This window comes from Ursus arctos, unplaced genomic scaffold, assembly GCF_023065955.2.
Source record: "Ursus arctos isolate Adak ecotype North America unplaced genomic scaffold, UrsArc2.0 scaffold_4, whole genome shotgun sequence".
Lineage (NCBI taxonomy): Eukaryota > Metazoa > Chordata > Mammalia > Carnivora > Ursidae > Ursus > Ursus arctos.
In genome coordinates, this window is record NW_026623056.1 from 33,555,437 (window position 1) to 33,562,968 (window position 7,532).

The window sequence follows — 7,532 nt, forward strand, 5'->3', positions numbered from 1 at the left end:
ATTCCTTACCAATTTGGATGCCTTTTATTTCTTTATGTTTTCTAATTGCTGTGGCTAGGACTTCCAGTGCTGTGTTAAATAACTGTGGTGAGAGTGGACATCCCTGTCTTATTCCTGACCATAGAGAAACAGCTCTCAGTTGCTCCCCATTGAGTATGATTTTGGCTGTGTTTTTTTTTTCATACAAAGCCTTTACTGTATTGAGGTATGTTCCCTCTAGACCTACTTTTGTGGAGGATTTTATCATGAATGGATGTTGTACTTTGTCAAATGCTTTTTCTGCACCTGTTGGAATGATCATATGTTTTTTTTCCTTTCTCTTATTGATGAGATGTATCACGTTAATTGTTTTGTGGATATTGAACCACACTTGCATCCTGGGAATAAATCCCAGTTGATGGTGGTATATGACTTTTTAAATGTATTGTTGGATTCGGTTTGCTAACATTTTGTTGAGGATTTTTGCATCTATATTCATGAGAGATATTGGCCTATAATTCACATTTCGTGTGGTGTCTTTATCTGGTTTTAGTGCTTTTACATTTTCTTTTCTTTTTTTTTTTTTTTAAAGATTTTATTTATTTATTCGACAGAGAGAGAGACAGCCAGCGAGAGAGGGAACACAAGCAGGGGGAGTGGGAGAGGAAGAAGCAGGCTCATAGCGGAGGACCCTGATGTGGGGCTCGATCCCATAACGCCGGGATCACGCCCTGAGCCGAAGGCAGATGCTTAACCGCTGTGCCACCCAGGCGCCCCTAGTGCTTTTACATTTTCTAAGCAGTGTTTTTCTAAGAGCAGTTTTAATTTTTGAAGTCCAGTTTAAAAAGATTTCCTTCTATATTTTCTTTTAGACATTTTATAGATTTAGGTTTTGCATTTAGGTTTGTCATTCATTTTGAGTTAATTTTTGTATATGTTAAGATGAGGTATTCTTTTTTTGATGGGATATCTAGTTGTTCAAGCACTATTTATTGAAAAGACTATCCTTTCTCTGCTCGATTGTATTTGTGCCTTTGTCAAAAGTCATATTTACATGATTTTATTTTTGGAATCTTTGAAAAAAATTTTTATTAAGTAAACTCTACCCCCAAAACGAGGCTTGAACTTATAACGCTGAGATGAAGAGTCACATGTTCTATGGACTGAGCCAGCTAGATGCCCCTATTTTTGTAATCTCAATTATATTCTATTAATCTGTCCATCTTTATGCTTATATTGCATTGTTTAAATTATGGCAGCTTTACAGTAATTCTCAAAATCATATAAAATTCTTTTCCAAAGTTGTTTTTAGGAATTCTAGGTCCTTTGCTTTCCATTATGATTTTTTTTGGTCAGTTTCTGGGGAAAAGAAAAACCTGCTGGGTTTTTTGTTAGAAATGCGATGAACACACAGATCAATTTGGGGAGAGCTGACATCTTGAGAGTATTGAGCCTTCTGACTCATGAGCAAAGCATACGATTCTATTTATTTAGGTCTCCTGAATTTCTCTCAGCAATGTTTTGTCATTTTCAGTTTAAGACCTTTTACATCTTTTGTCACATTTATCCTTAAGTCTTTCATATTTTTGATGCTATCTTAAAATTTCAATTTCCAGTTGTCATTGCCAGTATCTAGAAATTCAACTCATTTTTGTATATCAATATTGTATCTTGTATCTCCCTAAACTCATTAGTTTTTGTAGCATTTTTGTATATTGCACTGGAATTTCTACAGAGACAATCATGTTATTTATGAAAAAGACAGATTTCTTCTCTCTTTCCAATCTGGACTCCTTTTATTTCTTTTTTAGAAATATGATTTCATCTGGCTTTTCTTCTTAGTTGGCTAATATGTTGAATTACACTCATTGATTTTTGAAGGGTTGAATCCCTCTTGGGATAAATCCCACTTGGTAATTATGTAGTATCCTTTTTATATATTGTTTAATCTATTGAAATTATGTTTAGAGTTTTTGTGTCTATATATAATGTCGAGTAGAAGTGGTGACAGAAGACATCCCCCTATCTTGTTTCTGATCTTAGTGGGAAAGCATTCAGTCTTTCACCACTGAATATGAAGTTAGCTGTCAGTATTTTGTAAATGTCTTTTATCAGGTTGAAGAAGTTCCCTCATATTCCTAGCTTACCAAAAATTTTTATTAGGAATAAACATTAGATTTTGTCAAATGCAGCATTTGCATCTATTGAGATGATTATATGGTTTTTCTGCTTTGGTTTGATAATATGGTGAATTACTGTTTGATTTTTTAATGTTAAACCAACTCTGCAATTTTTGGGTGAACCCATCCTTCTTGGTCATGTTGTGTTATCATTCTTTATGCCATTGAATTCAATTTGCTAAAGTTTCGTTTAGATTTTTTTTTTGCTTCTGTATGCATGAGAGATATTAGTCTATAGTTTTGTTTCTTGTAGTATTTTTGTCTGGGTTTGGAGTTAGGATAATGCTGGTCTCATGGAATGAGTTGGGAAGTATTCCCTCTTCTTCAATTGTTTTGGAAAATTTTGTGTAGAATTAGCATTATTTCTTCTAGCTATGTGGGCATGGAATTTTCCGTGTGGAAAGGTTTTTAAGTACAATTTCAGCTTCTTTAGTAGATACTGGTCTTTTTAGGTTATCTATTCTTATGTGAGCTGTGGTAATTTATGTCTTTCAAGGAGTTTGTCCATTTTATCTATGTTGTGAAATTTATTAGCATAAAGTTATTATTGTTCATAATAATCTATTTTTATCCCTTTTTTCTTATTTTTTTCACGTCAGATGGGTAATATGTTGTAGTCGTAACAAGGCTTGAAGGAGGCACATCACAAAACAGTGTGGATACTCAATCATCACACTTGTGAACTATAAAAAGACCTACTTTTGGGGCGCCTGGGTGGCGCAGTCGTTAAAGCGTCTGCCTTCGGCTCAGGGCGTGATCCCGGCGTACCGGGATCGAGTCCCACATCGGGCTCCTCCTGGGAGCCTGCTACTTCCTCTCCCACTCCCCCTGCTGTGTTCCCTCTCTCGCTGGCTGTCTCTCTGTCACATAAATAAATAAAATCTTTAAATAAAAAAAAATAAATAAAAAAAAAATAAAAAGACCTACTTTTATCCCTAATACTTGAAGAATATGTGGTGATATTAACTCTGTATTTCTGATTTCGATAATTTGTCTTTTCTCTTTTTTTTGATTAGTATAGCTAAAGCATAGTCCATTCTATTGATTTTCTGAAAGAACCAGCCTTGGCTTTATTTGATTCTCTCTATTGTTTTCTTCTTTTCTATTTCATCGGTTCTTACCTTGGTCTTTATTACTTCCTTTATTCTGCTTTCTGTTTGCTTTGCTCTTTCTTTTCTAGGTTTGAAAGGTAGAGCTGAGATCACGGATTTGAGACTTTTTCTCTAATATAGACATTTAGTGCTGTAAGTTTTCCCTTAAGTACTGCCTCAGTGGCATCTACAAATTCTGATATGTTGTTTTCATTTTCATTCTGTTCAAAATATTTTTCAATTTCTCTTTTGATTTCTTCTTAAATCTGCCGATTATTTTTTTCTAAGATTTTATTTATTTATTTGTCCATGCATGCACATGTGTATGTGAGAGAGAGAGAAAGAGAGAGAGCACACAAGCGGGGGGAGGGGGAAACAGGCTTCCCGCTGAACAAGGAGCCCCATGTGGGACTCAATCCCAGGACCCTGGGATCATGGCCTGAGCTGAAGGCAGATGCTTAACCGACTGAGCCATCCAGGCATCCCTAATCTGCCAGTTATATGGAAGAGTGTTGTTTAGTTTCCAAATACTTGGGGATTTTCCAAGGATCTTTTAGTTACTGATTTCTAATTTAATTTTTCTGTGGTCAGAGAACATAAGTTGCATGACTTGAATCCTATTGAATTTTATTGAGTCTGTGATCCAAAATAGTTCTCTGTGCACTTGAAAAATATGTGTATGTATTCTGCTATTGTTGGGTGTTCTATAAATGTCAATCAGGTCAAGTAATTAATAGTGTTATTTAAATTTTCTATATCCATACTGATTTTCTGCATACACGGTCTGGCAATTATTGAGAGAGGAGTGTTAAAATCTCTGACTATAATTATGGAGTCATCTATTTCTTTGTGCAGTTCTATCAGTTTTAACTTCATGTATTTTGAAGCACTATTATTAGGTTCATAATGTTTAAGACTTATTTCCTCTTGATGAATTGACCCCTTTATAAAATGACCTTCTTGATCCCTGGTAATATGCTTTGGTCTGAAATTTATTTTGTTTGATTTTAAAGTAGCTAATCTCGTTTTCCTTTGGCTAGTGTTAGCATAGTTTCACTCTTTCCATCCTTTCACTTTTAACTTATTTATTATATTATCTTTATATTTGAACTGCACTTTTTATAGGCAGCATATAGTTGGGGCTTGCTTTTTTATTCATCCTGACAATCTATGCTGTTTACACCATTTACATTTAATTTGAGATTAAGGTAGATTTGCTGTTTGTTTTCTATTTGTCCTGCCTATTATTTGTTCTCACTTTCCTGGTTTCCTACTTTCTTTGGACTAATCAAGTTTCTTGTTGAATGATTTTATCTCCTTTGTTGCTTAATTAGTTATAATTCTTTATTTTGTTATGTTAGTGGTTGCTTAAGGGTTTATAGTATATGTATTTATCTATCATAGGGTATCTTAAAGTGATCTTATGCCATTTCACACATAATATAAGAACCTTACAATATATACTTTAATTTATCCCTTTCTGGCCTATATGATGTAGTCATACATTTTATTTTTCATCTCTACAAGTTTAATTTGGGTCTTCCTTTATATTTTCTGTGTTTCTAACTTTTTGAATGTATGGAATACAGTTATAATAATTGTCTTAATGTTCTTTTCTGTTAATTCTAGCATCTGTGTCAGTTCTGAGTTGCTTTTCACTAATTATTCTTCCCTCATCAGTTGTATTTTCTTGACTCTTTGTATAATTGGTAATCTTTGTTTGGATACTAGACACTGTGAATTTTACCTCGTTCAGTGTTGACTATTTTTATAGCTCTATAAATCTTCTTGTGCTTTGTTCTGGGACATACTTAAGTTATTTGGTTATAGTTTGGTCCTTTGGGATCTTGTTTTTACTTTATAATAGGTAGTGCTCATTGTAGGGCTACTTCTCCACTACTGAGGGAAGATCTCCCTGAATATTCTACCAGGTGCCTTGTGAATTATGAGTTTTTCCAGTCTGGCTGATTGATATAGGCACTATTCCTAGTCCAGTGTGAGTGACAAGAACCATTCCCTCTAATCCTTACAGATTGTTCTTTCCCAGGCCTAGAACAGTTTCCTTAGATGCATGTATCGGTCATAAATTCTTGAGGGAGAACTCTGTGGATATGTCCAGTATTCTGTCTCTGTGCAGCTGTCTTCTTTCTGTTATTCTATCCTGTGAAGTCTACCTGCTTTGGTTTCTGTACCCTAGGGTCTGTTTCCTCAACTCAGATCTGCCAGTCTCTGTCTCAGCTTTCTCTTCCTTCTCCATGCTTGGAAACTCTCAAAGTAGCAAACTGGGGCAATTATAGGACTCACCTTATTAGTTTCTTATCTCTCAGAGATCACTATCCTTTGTTGCTTCATATAGAGTATCTTGAAAACTGTTGTTGTAGATATTTTGTCTGGTTTTTTGTTTGTTTGTTCGTTTTGTTTTGTTTTAGATACTTTAGTTGGGATGGTACTTCTTGTCCTTGTTAGTTCATCTTGGCCAAAAGGGGAAGTCAGGTCATTGCTTTTTTCCTCTTTGAGATTTAATCCTTTCTCTTCTATTTTCACTTTTTTGAGGGTAAAATGTCAAGGCTTAGAAAAGTTGTGAAATTTATTCATGGAACACCTGTATACACTTCATCTAGATTCATCAGTTGTTAACATTTTGCCACATTTATGCATACATTCTCTCTCACTCTCTCACACACAGACTTTTAACTGAACCATTTGAGAGAAGTTGCAGACATTATGATAATCATTAAATAATTCTGAAGAATAAAGTCACTTTCCTATATAACTATAATACAATGATCAAATTCAAGAAATAGAATATAGTGGAAGAAGCAGAAATTGCCTTTTCTTTTTGAAGATCTTATTTATGTATGTATTTATTTTGAGAGAGAGAGAGCAGGGAGAGGGGCGGAGGGAGAGGGAGAGAATCTTAAGCCAGCTCCACCCTGAGCGTGGAGCCTGATGCAGGGCTCAATCTCATGACCCTGAGATCACAACCTGAGCCAAAATCAAGAGGTGGATGCTTAACTGAGCCACCCAGGTGTTCCCAGAAATTGCCTTTTAAGGATTGGGCTCAGAAAAAAAATAATAAAAAAATTAAGGTTGGGTTCAGAATTGGCACCCTGTCACTTCCACTCTACTCCATTTGTCCAAGCAGTCATTGCTAACCCAGATTTAAAAGGAGGGGAAATATGTACCCATTTCTCAGCCCGAGGAATGTCAAAGAATTCTAGGCTTTTTTTAATCTATCACACTGTACATATTCACTTCCTATTGTCTCAGTAATATACTTTGCTGCAACTTGTTTTTCAATCAGAAATTCAGATGTCAAATCTCTTTAGTCTCCTTTAATCTGAAACAGTTTTTTTTTCTTTGTCTTTTATGACATTGAAATTTTGGGGGTGTGCAGGCCAGTCGTTTTGTAGAATGTCCCTTAATTTGGGCTTATCTAACTGTTTTCTCATGATTAAATTCCAATTCTGTATTTTTGGCAGGAATACAATAAAGGTGATGTCATGGCCTTAGAATACCATCTCACGTGTGATACCAATTTGTACTACTGGTGAATTTAACTTTGCGTACTTGATTAAGGTGGTTTCTGCCAAATTTCTCAAATGTGCTGGTACTCTATCTCCATCGTAATTGGTAAGTAATCTCCAGGAACATCCCTTTTTTTTTTCCTTTTCCTTTAAATTTTTCTAAAAAAAAAAAAAAGTTCTGTATTCTGTGTTAGAGAATCCCTTAATCCGTTGTGTATCAGTTGTGCTGACTGTCACTTATGTGTGACCGCCTACGTGTGGTGGTTTTGTTGTTGTTGCTGTTAACTTGCATTTGCATCAACCTTATGGCACTGAATCAAGGATGCTTCCCTCAGAGTGGGTTTCTAGTGCTTCTGCTTAGAGCACAGGACACCTGGAACTCTTAAAAGGCTCAGGTTTGGCTCTCCTTCTTTCAGTCCCAGATCACAGTGTGGGCAGGAGCTCTCCATGCGCCCTGAGCAAAGCCCCAGATCTCCTGCTTAGAGCTCAGTGACCCACTCCTGGTTCTTCCCATGGTTTGTTCCTTTTGGGTTGGGGTAATTCTTGGAGAATCTCTTATTTTACTGTGCGTGGTAGGGTGCCCTGGAGAATATGGCCTGCTATCCTGCCTGCCTAAGCGGAACCCACCGTGATTTTTCTTTTAAATTTTTAGTTATAAATATGATTCTGTCTTGACTTTTTGTTTTATCTTTGAAGAAGTTAGGATTTCTCACAATTTATTCAGTTAATATTCTCAATTGTCCTGGGAAATGGGA

The 7,532-nt window shown here is 35.6% G+C and overlaps 1 non-coding gene across 1 annotated transcript; it reads right to left on the minus strand.

Moving 5' to 3' along the window:
• Nucleotides 1-2,752: 2,752 nt before the first annotated feature.
• On the minus strand, nt 2,753-2,854 carry LOC113257087 (small nucleolar RNA U13). The gene has a single exon (XR_003316823.1). It is a non-coding gene; the product is annotated as a small nucleolar RNA U13 (small nucleolar RNA).
• Nucleotides 2,855-7,532: the final 4,678 nt, after the last annotated feature.